The following is a 13,399-nucleotide window of genomic DNA, read 5'->3' as shown; positions in this document are numbered from 1 at the left end:
CAGCCCCGGCGGGGAAGCTGCGGGGGCAAAGGAAGGCGGGGAGAGGATACGGGGCACCCGCTTCCCCCTCCCGCATCCCGGGAACGGAGAACAGAGAGGGGTTTGTGTTGCTTGTGAAGGATTTAGGAAGAAAAACGCCCACGAGGGGACCTTCCACCGAAGACGACACGCGTTCTTTGGGAGAAAAGACGATAGCACCACTAGAGTTTTGATTTGGAACACAAAGCGATTTCTCGGTTTTCAGAAATACCAAAGGAATTCCATAGGGCACCCACAAACAGCATCAATAGGTAGATTTGTTGATCACTAGCAACATGTAAATTCATTTTCTATGACCTGAATCATTTGAGCAAGCACCTGCCCAGCTCGCTAGACACAGGGTGCCTAGGAAGTTTCTGCCCCAAGGAGTTCACAGTATGCTGGAGATAATTAATAAATGCCATGTAAAATACAACATCTCATTTCCTTCCTTTCATCTTTCTGTGTTGGGTCTGCTCCCTTTTCAAAGAAAGGCTCAATGGTTTTTGGATTTACTTTCTGCCAGCCTACTGGTGGAACTTCCTGAAGTTGTAACTAACCAGAAGAGAGCAGGAAAAAAAAAAATAAGAAATCCAGTAGCTACACAGAAAAATATGCAGACTTATCCAGTAAGGAAGGGCAGATGCTCACACAGGGAAATATCATGTAATAAGTATCTAATTTTTACACTGGTTTTAGATTACTCTAATTCCTATTAGATGGATCTTCATATAAATAGTCTTTGAAGTGTAAATATCCATCCAGAATAACTCACTGCTTTGCAATACAGAACCACATAGGTGAGAATAGGGTCTTGCTTCAGCAGATGCTTCAGCATCTCAGATATTGACCATTATTTCCCTAAATCCTTTAATCTACAAAATGCTATTTTTATACAGAGGGCAGAAGTGTATGGTGGGAACTCCCTCATATAAAGATTTTATATTATTACTAGACCAACTAGGAGCAGAACATGCACAATCGGATCTGGATAATACATTTTAATTCTATTTAAAAGTGTCTCTAAATAGATTCAGCTAAAACAGTCGCATTGGATTTTCTGTCTGGCAGTTTTTAGAGAGCAGCAATTTCCTTACAACGCTTACAATTACCTTAACTAATGCAATTAGGCAGAGAGGGCTTTTCTGGTTTTGTTTTGTTGTTGGTTTGTCCGGTTTTTTTTAGTTTTAAATTTCACTGTAGTAGTTTTGAAAGCTGCTTTCCATACTTCCCAGCAGCGGACAAGACACGATGTTGCCTTCTGTCTCAGGACAGAATTGCTCCTCGCAATCCCACCCCAATGGGTTTCCCCGTGGCTCGCCCCCTGCCCGGGCTCCGTCCCCGTCCTGGGCGTTCAGTGCTTTCAGCACCATGGACAGCAGACCAGAGACGGGATGCGTGGAGCATCCTCTGCCGCCGGCGGCGGAGGTGACAGGACACGGCCAGACGTCTCCTGCTCGACCTGGCTCCTGACTTCAAACAAAGGAATGAAAGAGAGGGAGCAGAGTGAAATAAAGGCCAAACCTCCACTATCTATGTATTTAACGTACAAATCTAACTTTTGCATAAAAAACTTTCTCCAAAATGATGCCGTTTCCATGTTTCCTTTTGCTGAAAAGATGTCTTTATATTATCCAATGATGCTATTCACTATATGCTATCTACTACTATTGTTCCTTTTCCACAGTTTCCTTCAACCATTGGGCCTTTGCCAAAACACACTGACATTTCTCAATTATATGATGCTTGAGGTGACGGCAAAGAAAGGAAGGAACTAATGTGAAAATGGGCAGCGTGCCTGTAGACAAGAAAAAATGTGTTTCTTACTCCAGAGATCAAAAACAATAGATTTCTACTTGCATGTCAGAAACGCAGAGCAGTTGTTTACAGCTTGAGGTTTTGCAATGAAAACTCAAGAGAGCCATCTGCTGTCTTAACCTGTGATAAAATGTGTGCAATTCTAGTCAAAGTGAAGGTTTTGCTAGCAGACGGATTGTAGAAGTATGAACATACTGGATACCTTAAAGACTAGCAACTGCATAAGATTATGCATTTAGGACAAAAGGAAAAATCTTAGCTATTACATTTGATACATTAATATAGAATTTTATTTCTGATTATCGAAACAATGGGTATGAAAATAAATGATTAAAAGCAAAAAAGGGGAAGAAGGGATTTTTCAATACTTTCTATTTTCCCATCTGTTAATTTCTAGCTACTAATTTATCATGGATTTAAGGAATTGCTGAAACAAAAACATTTTAGAACGTTTAGAAAATTACTTGCTGAATGAATTTTAGAGGAAAGCATTCAACAGAGATAAATTATGCATAAAATACTTGCTTTATTATGTACTAGGTTATGAAGCATTATTATTCTTTTTTTCTGTATTAGTTGGAATAAACTATGTTCTTTTTCATCTAATTTGAAGTGTAAATTATGATGTGCTATTTTCAGACATCGAAGTTCATATATTAAAATATACACAATTATTATTTGTGTACATACATTTACTAGTGACACATAAAATGTTTTTATAAGGGCTTCCATTTGGAAAAATGAGATTTTGTACTTTATATTCTATCCTAGCCTACATCCACAGGCTACTGAATTTAAAAAAATCAAAATTTCATCCTTATGTTTTAAGGGCTGTAATATATTTTTTCTTTTTTTCTTTTTTTCTTTTTCTTTTTTCTTTTTTTCACTTGTACGTTTTGCTTTAAGTTGGATACAGTTGCAAGCTATAGTAATTCTATGCCAGTGCAGACATGAAGACTCTACAGATTTCTTACTTTCATAAACTATTTTAATATAAACAAACATGGTGAAGCTGGTGAAGGGACTGGAGAAAAAGTCTTATGAGAGGCAGCTAAGGGGACTGGGTCTTTTAGCCTAGAGAAAAAGAGGCTGAAGGAAAACCTTATCACTGTCTACAGCTACCTGAAAGGAGGTAGTAGCGAGATGGATGTTGGTCTCTTCTCCTAAGTAACAAGTGATAGGATAAGAAGAACTGGCCTAAAGTTGCACCAGGGGAAGTTCAGATTAGATATCACGAAATATTTCTTCGCTGAAAGGGTTATCAGGTGCTCGCACAGGCTGCTCAGGGAAGTTATGGAGTCACCATCCCTGGAGGAATTTAAAAGATGGGTAGATGAGGTGCTCAGGGATATGGTTTAGTAGTGGACAGGTATGGTTGGACTCAATGATCTCAAAGGTGATTCCCAATCAAGCAATTCTATGAAAAATATCTTTCATAGATCTGTTCCCACATACACACACTTCACCCATATTTTCACTTCCTAGTTATCCTGAAACCATTCCTCATATCAAAACTAAACGAAATCAAATTAAAACCTAGGCAAAATACCTTAAAGTCCTTACAAGCATATGTTTTCTATAAGTGTAAAATGCCAGACTATTACATAGCTACTAAATATGTTTTAGTTCCATGAGCTCTAGTAAAATTTTTATTGCACTTCCTTGCCAACAGTAGGCACAGACACAGCTCACTAGTCCAGTTACATAGTCCAGAATATGATTCTGTAAAGTCATCCTATCTTATATTCTAGAGATCGTTAGTTCAGTATTGTGAATTTAGAAGTTCTTCATTGCAGATCATTTTGTATCACAGAAAAGGGTGTTTTTTTGGTTTTGGGTTTTTTTGGTTTTTTTTAGATGGTGGGTGTTATAGTTGCAAAAAAAAAAAAAAAAAGATTAATACTTTACTCCTTAAACTTCAAACTGGAAAGGATACTGTATTGATAAGACTACCAATTTAGGCACAACAATTTCTAGGTGTGCATGACAGTACATCTGGGCCATTGGGAAAATTTAATGTCATCCCAAGAAAAGATGTCTCAGTACTGAAAAATTACTTGTTTATAAATTCTGATGGAATAATTTAATCAACATTCTAGTGCTTTTGCCAAGACAGCAGACTGATTGCCAGAGTGCTGTTTCCAGCTAACGTTATGATTCTAAACATTTTTTGATATGGATCAAAAATTCAATGAAGGTTGCTGGCAATTTTGGTGGACTGTAATTCGAGCGTCTAAATTCAATTTACATACTACGATCCCTCCCCTCCCATAAAATGATCTCATAAGAAAACATGACACAGTTCTACAAATAGGATTATTCATATAGTTACAAACTGATACCTGCCCAAAGAACACAAAGTGTGTGTCTCTGGTGGGGTGGGTGTTGGTAAGAAATACTAACTTCCAATTCTTGATTTAATTTTCTTGGGGGACAAAGACAGAGCAAGAGATATGGCCTAATGAGTTGAACAAGATGAAAGAAACGTGGTCTCTGGCTTACTCTGTAGTTTGGTAAGTGTTTAATTTTTTTAAAAATTAACAAACTTGAACAATGTTTGTCAACATAGAAGATCATATTTTTCATGAACATACTAAATCATAGACAAGAAATCCCATTTCAGATAGCTTAAGACCATCCCATGCTTATAAGAAGACTGATATAGATGTACAGTGAGCTTTATACAGTTTAAGTTAGACAAGTTGTACATGTTGTTGTATCTTAATCTGGATATATTTTTTTCTTATAAGTTATTGTTAGTTTCTAAGAAGACAATGCACTGTGAAGCATTGCAATTTAAAATCCTTAACACCCTAAACACTTCGAGCTGGTGGATTAGACTTTGAAGATCATTAAGAACAAAGTTTATTAAACATGCTAATATACTTCACAGACTTTGGATACCTATGCTTTTACACTGTTCTATATCAAAAGCACTCAGCATTCGGTCTCAACATTCACAATGCACTCAAGGAACTAAACTCATACCCATTAAAATTTACTGAATACATCGGGTGCAGTATGTAGTAAATTATTTAAATACATTAGATGAATGCTTTCAAATAAGACAGAAGTGAGCTTCCAGTACAGTGGTACAGTGTTTAAAGAACTGCACATATTTCAGCCAGCTTCCTCACAGGCTTTAGACTTACTCAACTTCATGTATCCAAGTTGTTAGAAGAACCGTTAGTACATAATTAATGTGTATTTGTGCAATATTTGTTCTACACTGACTAGTGACTAATTTCTTTCACGCATTATCTGGGATATGACTGCAAGACAAAGGACTGATTACCTTTCTGCTAGTGTGGATTCAAGCTCATTTAGGGGACCGAAAAAAATTGTCTTGGAGATGACCAATATGACAGTGCTGAATAGATATTTTCTTATTCTTTAGAAATTACATAATTCTCAATTTGCTTGCTTGTTTTTTTTTTTCTTTTTTTGACTTTGCTTTCCTCCTTTCTTTAAATTTAGCATTGATTATACTGTAGTAATGGATCTCATGAATAGTGCTGTGTCAAGGAATATACCTACTTTGATTACTGAGAGTTTAATTTTCAATTCTACTGGCTAATTCTTTATTCTTCAACAGGAAAAAGAAAAGTGAATGGAGATTCTTACACCATTCTTAGACAACAGATCTTTCAGCAAAACAAGATATATGATTACAGCTCCTAACTAGCAGCACATCTGTGCTGATCTTTCTTGACTCTTCATAGTTTTCACTCTATCTTCTACTTCCGATACCACTTCTTTTAAGACTAGGTGAACAAAAGAAATCAGCTGGATTGATGGGAAAATCTGAACTGTACACAGATATCTCTCCAGGATAGCTCACTCAAGACCCAAACTTATCTTCAACTAATCTTTTTTAAACAACAGTAAACAACAAATATGACCAAAAAATAATCGAGATCTCTTTCCACAACAAATCCATAAAAATAATTAAATGCATTGTGGCTTCTGCAGAGAAGCATATATATATATATATGTATATGATTTTAACTTTAAATATTAAATAGTACCCTTAAAGAGAGATTCTTAATTAGCAACAACAGAAACACATTGCCATTTATTTTGTTCCCACTGAAGCTACTAGCAGATCTGCCACCAGAGTGCTTCAGACAAGGCACTGGTGACACAAGCCAGAACAACAACTTTCATTGAAGAAAAACACCATCCTCCTCCCCCTCCTCTCTAGTCCACGCAGACGCACAGAGCAGTTTAAGATTTAGAGACCTAAGACCAGCATGGAGAGCTGCTTCATTAATTCCTCATACGCACAGCTTAAAACAACATCTGTTGCATATGCTTATCTAGCCACAGCAGGACTTTTCTGTTTGGCCTGGCTTCTGATACATGCAACAGACTTTGATGTTATTCTTTCAAGTAACTGGAAGTCCCTGTAACATCAGTCTGCTAAATTTTGTTCTCTAGAAGCAAAAGGAACATCGTTCCTGAGAAATTTGGTCTCTACAGTGAACTGACTCTGGAGTCAGTACAGCTGGCAGTGCATGGCAATTTGTAAGCTCTTATACCCGCTTGATAATACTCTCCTGTGAAGGTTTCCTACTACTAAAACAGAGGGAAAAAAGTGGCAATGAGCTTACTTGAAGTCTCTGATTGTAATCATCACAAATATTGTCCTAAACAAACATTGAGTTTTGCTGTGCAGATTCTAGAAAAAAAAGCAAGGCCTATAGAAAACTAGACATCAATATGAAACTTTCTAATTGTAAGGAAAAAAATCAGCTCTGTGGGTAACAGTGATTACCAGCATACACATAGGGGATTGATACTTTCATAGAATTTGACATTACATCACGGTATTTACTGGTTCATTAGATGTTTGCTTTCCAGCTGTTAACTTCATAGAGTCCTTTTGTTAATGAAATAAATAATATCAGAGCATGCACACAACACACAATATATACAATTATATAATGTATGCATATGTAAAACTTTACAAAATTTTTTTACACATATGTACATGAGAGTATTTTCATATTTATGAGAATTTGGGATGATTAGTAAGGACATAGTTTTGTCTTGTCTGAATACCATTTAAAAGTGAATAACTTATTCGCACAAGATCTGACATGTAAATCCCAACTTAGATACTTAATCTATATCTTTGTCTTAAATTATTAAGAAAACCCCAATACAATAAATATATATAGATAAATAGATAAATAAAAAAACCCTATATAGTCCAAGCTAACTGACAGTGTTTTGCTGAAGTCCTCCAAAATATTAATTTTAAATCTTTACATAAGGATTTCTTGCTTTCCTCAGAAAACATATGACAAAGTGAGAAAAAATGTGTTCTATTTCTGGACTTCAAGAACAAGAAAAAGTGTTGGACAGAGACCCAGGAGAAAAAGCAACTTTTATCCGTTATAACAAATAGTGAATGGAAAAGATAGGATGAACCGGGACATATATAAACTGCTATTTTGAGAAGCAGAAGGATGAATTCCCTCCAAAATATATCCAATAACCCTATACGTATAGAAAGTTATTTTCACCAGTGACAGGAAGGATTGGAATGCAGCTGTCTGCGTACTTGCATGCATACATACACACATACACACACAATATCACTTTGTGGTGCAAGAAGGACACTCCCTGGCAAATAGTTCAGAAAAAAAAAAAAAGGTCATCTTTTCTGCTATTGAAACTAAAACTGGCAATGTAATTAGGAAAAGAACTTATTGATAGTCAGCTGTCTTTGTTTACAATTCTTCTACCATTTATTTTCCAATAACTTTTGGTTTGCAACCCATTTGATACTGTTCTGAAGACATTTGCAAGGAAAGTAACAGCCCTGAAACCTAAAACCTGTTCTTTTCTTGGTCCAGAGGCAAAGGAGTGAAGTGTTTTTTCTGAGTACTGCTAACAAGGAGAAGGTAAGTCTCTGATGGGAGACAAAGTAGGTGCAGAACAATGTTGGCTAATGCAGCATTCATCCTTGATCTCTTCTGAGATCTCTTCACACAAGAATGCCCCTTCCTTTGTGGTTCAGACACAACTAATGTTGTCTAAAAAAAGCCACATGCACTGTCTCCCTTTTGCCAAACAAACAAAAAATTCAGTACATCTTTCCATTATTTCTGTTGAATGACGGACATAAATCTCTGAAAGTAAGTATGCCTTGGCTTCCTTTTAGTTAATCTAGATATGCAGAAGTATCTGACATGACAATACAGTTTATGTTAGCAGTGAATGCACCTTAGCTTTTTTCTCCTTAATGATATTTTGACTCTGTATTATTTTCCCTGACTGATTTTCTTTTAATTGACATGCTATCATTAAGCCACAGATGCAAACAAATATGATCTACTACAAAACAATACCAGAAGAATAACTTTTTAGATACCAACTTTTTCTCTTCCTCTCTTTAATAATCAATCTACTTCAGCTCTAGCTTCATCATTGCCAATGGTAATTGCTATATCAAGCTGCATGTTTCCATCTTACTTCTTGCAAAATAGAAACATTATCTATCCTATACTTCATTTATAAATTTAAGAAAAATCTAGAAAAATCAGCAATGAATGATTTGGCCTAAAAAACACCCGCATTTAAGGATTTCTGCTTGCCTTACTTACATAAATTAGTATACCAAGACAAAGTTCTCAGTGTTGGTATCTTTTTCCTTACTTTGAAGATGTGACAACTAGAATATAATGAATACTAGAATTATTTTTAAGTCCTGGAAAAGATATTCCAACATGTGCTCATTTTAGCATGCTGATATTCCTGGCTATTAGTTCTAATATCATAGCGTTTATTATTAACAGTAACAGAATGAATACTCGAACTGATTTTACAACACAGCCCTACAAACCTAAATTACAAAATATCTCACAGTCAAAACTTAACTCATCTAAACCTTTCAACAGAATATTGCTCTAATGTGCAATGCAATTATCTGATTTGCCAGCAGTGGACACTGTTACTCTAGTTATCCACAGATGTATTGCCTGGGGAATAACTTGCAACACATACTGGTAAATTTTTCTTTTATTACTTGCACTGTACTAATAACTTGGAGTTATTTGTACCCAACAAAATCTGGAATAAAAACAGTGTGGTAGGAGTATTTTTTGACATATGTGCGATAGCAGATGGATCATCCCTTTGTTTAAAAAAACTTTTCAGTTACTTTAAGAGAAATAAACATAGACATTCACAGGGGTGTGCTTTTTTATCACAATCATTTAAAGTTGTAGAACGTGTTCTGATGTAAAAATGAAAATTTCTTCATTTGTCTTTTTCACAGAATAATAGTTATAACAATGAAACTGTGCACCTTTTGCATTACTTCTATAAAATTATTGCAAATAATGAAATCAGTAAGCTAAAAATTTCCATGCAGCATGTTTCCTTCAGTATCCTGTAACATTTTTTTAATAATATAATTGTTCAAAACCTGCAAAGAACATGTTTTACCCACTGACATTTTACAGGCACTTTGAAGTTAAGCTGAAGTGTACATTTTTGCTTAGAAAGAAAAAAATAGATATCTATGAGATCAACGCAGAGAGTTGCAGAGGGATTAGCTAGGAATCAGCCTAACTAGTTGGAAGAGACAACCTTAGAGGCAGAAAGAAAATGTAAGCAATTATGGAAAGCAATGCAGAGGTTTAATGACAGATAATAAATATTATCTTCTTAGGCACAGTTACAGGAGTTACACCAATCATCTTTTAATCTCAATATTCAAATGACTTATTAAGTTCCCCCTAAGATTCCCATCAGTCTAACACTATTGTTTAAATATATTTTTCATGTAAGAATACGGATGACCTTAAGAGCATAATGCTTATTGTCTGTCTGATAAAACTTACAAATAGGACGTAATAGTCTGCTGCCAGTATGTATACAGAGGGCATCCAGAAAGTCTAGAAGAACTAGGCTTTTTGTCATATGAAAAGGCAGTTGCAGATCCAGTACTTTTTTGGGTTTTTTTTTTTCACCATTCACACCTCCGTTAGTAAATTGCTATGTCTTACCATGCAGTTTGGTTATGTGGAGCTGGCAAGTATGCATGTGAAGCTAGGAGGGGCATGCCTTTATTAGTGGTAGGATAGTCTCAGATCAGCCTAAGGCTATTGTGAAATTGCCTTCCAGGAAGTCTGGAAGTTCAGAAAAATTGATGTGAGGTCTAGCCTCTAGCTGGATGTATTTCAGTAGTTGAGAACCTTGAGCATCGACTAGGTCAATGACGCTTGTTCACAGCCTCTTATTATCTGGGTAAAAGTCACTTAGAAGCCATTGGTCAGTTCATAAATCCAGTCAAAACAGAATAGCTGAACTAGACTGAGAGACCACAGAAAATTCCCTCCAGTCACGGCAACTCTTAAACCTGCTTAGCCTTGAATGCAGGTAGCAGAGCACCACCTCTTCCCAAAGCCCAGTTTTCCCAATGCATCCACCTTGAAACTGAACTTGCTAAAGGTATACAAAGTTGCTTTTCAGACTCAATCCTTTGGGACTAATTTTATCAGACTTCTCCAAGTATCCCTTGCATTGCCTTCAGTTTTCAGGTAAGCTTCGTTTCAAATAAAAGAAAAGAAAAAATTTTTCACTAAGTCTCAAAGCTTTTTGACTTATATCCAGCCTTACTTTAAGCACTACGGAAACTTGCTTTCACTGCAGATGTAGAGAGGAAGAGCTAAATTAATATCAGGAAACAGCTTGATGAGTGGAAGCTTTCTTTGATGCAATCCCAACTGTGCTCTGTAAATAATAAGTGAGGGGTTCTGGCTATGGTAGGCTGATAAGGAAGAACAGAAATCATTAGAAATGGAACATACTGGCAGCCAAATTGCTGCAAATCATAGCTCCTTGACTAATATTCTCTCCCCAGAGAAAAAGCAATCCTTTTGAGGCCTTAAAGATTCAACTATAAACAATCTAAACATCATAATTCATTGTGAAAGTATTTGCTTACCATTACTGTTTTACACATGTGGAATAGGGTACTATACCATGCTGTAAACGTCACTCATATAAGTAATGTTTTAATGATTTTGTTTATAATTGTGTTATACAAAATAATGTGCATTGATGCCACTCACTTATTTTTTAAATTGACCGCTATACCTTGGATACAGGTAGGACAACTTTCCAGATCAATCATTTTTTATTGTTTTAAATCTCCTAATTTAATGCAAATAGACAAACAAACAGCTGTCTCTCAGCATGTTGTGCAAGTACAATCAATCTTGCATATAATTTCCTTTGAAAAATATCAGCCCCTTGCAGACCAGCTTCCTCATTATTTCAAGATTTGCCCCATACCTAAAGAAATTTGAGTGCTTAACATTGCTTGAAGGCTTAAAGGAAAAAAAAAAAGAAAGAGCATAATGATCTAAAATAATGATGTTTTGTGATAACCATTATCTGTTATCATCATCTGTAAAACACTTTACAGATTTATGCACGGTTTTGAAAAAACTATAAAAAATATAAGCTTAAACGTGTCAAGTGATCAAACCTCTATTTATTGAAAACATAAATTTTCTTAATTAAAAGCATGTAAATTACCAATAAATTTACTGGCTTTCATTTACTATGGAATAGTTTAGGTTAAATCTCTGAAGTTCCTTTAGAAAAGGCTTTGTAAATGAAAAAAAACCTGTCCATGTAGACCCAGATCTGAACAGCATATAGGTATAGATATTTGTTTCCCAAGACAAAATAACAGTTCTGTTTTACATCTTTTAATTGAAAATGTATGCAAAAAAAGATTAAAAATAATTTATTTAATAAGTTCATAGAGCACAATTTATTTATTATCAGACAACAGCATATTTAAACGTGTAGTTGTTGGCAGTTTAAGCCTTGATTGTACCTCAAATGCTTCACATGACACAGGATTTTCTGAAGCACATACAAACTTTACTTCCAGTTGACTTTCAGAAAAATGTTTTCTGATGGCCTTGATTTATTAACAACAAGACTTGAAATTTTACTCTATATGAAAGGAATCGATCAGTGGTCTATATAGGTTTAAATACGAATCTTACTGGTTCCCTGAGAAAGCTTAAGTGAATTCTCCTAAGATTATCATGGGACATAATTTCTTGCACTTTTGCTTAAAAATTATTTATTTAATAATTATGCTTTTTTAAAGGCAGAGATTTATACATGCAACAAATAATTGCATACAGTTTTTCCACTGCTAAAAATGAAATGCAAAACTGGACTCTAGAAAACAAAACTTCATAGTTTATCAAGAGTGGATAAAAAGGAAAAGATAGTTACAAGACAGATAAGCATAAGATAAAATATATCTTTAAAAGCCCTCAGATTTTTTTTTTGTTTTGCTACAAGGATAAAGAAATTACAAGGATATTATATGTATACTCAGACTGAAAACACGCAGACACTAGAAAAATTGAGCAATAATGTAACTGAAGGTGAAGAAAGCAGTGACCAATTTAGAGATCCAACCAAATCTGAAAAGTAGTCAATACCTGAAGAGTCTTGTTTTTTTTCATTCCAAGCATTCATTAAAACAATGAGGCTATATAAAAAAAAAACCTGTTTGAAATGAAAGAGTGAATCTCTTGCAGACTGAAAAATAACTTGCATTTTTTTTTTGTCTATAGAAATAAAAGTATATGGAGAAAAATGCCAGCAAAATCATATTTATCTATTTTTAGAAGGAAAAACATTTTCTAGTAAGCATATCATACTGTTACCAATCAGCAGATTTGAAATGGAACTCTAGATCATAACAGAAGCATATAGTAGAGTTAGAGCAATTATTTAGTGATTTCAGTCATCACTAACAACTTTAAGACTAAACCAGAAGGAATGGTGTCATTTCTAATGAAAAATATGGAAATTGTTCAAGGGGAAGCCTGGCTCTGTGCCTTATTTCACCTGCCCCAAACAAAAATTCAAAGCTTTTGTTTTCAAAAGATCAGTGCATGTGATGGGCAAATCCCATTCATGATGAAGTTGCCTTAACATGAATTATCACACTGTTTGAGCTAACAGGGACCTTCATGGTGGTATGCAACACCCTGAATGTGGAGGCATTTGGCCAACAGGTATTCTAAGTTAAAAAGGAAATGTTCAAACATACTTTTAAAATTTATTAATTCTCAGGAGTTAATAAATCATTGTTAGAACTAGGCTTTCCATCTTGCAGCATCAGCTGAAATATCCTGGATTTTCTTTTTTTCATGTTTATAATGCGCACACTCATCAGAAATCTTTACGCTATTTAAATTTTCTCATGAAAGCCAACAAGGGTACTAATTAAAAGATTATGTAAAACAGTTTTAGTGCGAGGCATTGAAACATTACAAATTATCAAGGATTAGTGACTTTTACACAGCCAGTTATATCTGCTGAAGCTTGAATAATTTTGTGTCGTAGCTCTAATCATTTTTCCTGGTTATTCAGTAGTGTCTGAACACATCCCAGGACAGATTTCCCTCACTCTTCTCACTACAGTTAATCAATACTCTGACATATCATCAAAACCCAGTGTGTTTACTTTGTTACATACAAAGGCTCCCATTGTGGCCTCATCTTT

General features: G+C 35.1%; 1 protein-coding gene across 4 annotated transcripts in view; it reads right to left on the bottom strand.

Annotated features, from left to right (window-relative positions):
• Window positions 1–13,399, bottom strand: part of FGF14 (fibroblast growth factor 14) — a 402,889-nt gene that overhangs the window by 139,574 nt on the left and 249,916 nt on the right. The window lies entirely within an intron of this gene.

The sequence above is a fragment of the Cuculus canorus genome, chromosome 1 (assembly GCF_017976375.1).
Source record: "Cuculus canorus isolate bCucCan1 chromosome 1, bCucCan1.pri, whole genome shotgun sequence".
Lineage (NCBI taxonomy): Eukaryota > Metazoa > Chordata > Aves > Cuculiformes > Cuculidae > Cuculus > Cuculus canorus.
The sequence above is the reverse complement of the archived record's forward strand: the minus strand, read 5'-3'. Positions and strand labels throughout refer to the sequence as shown.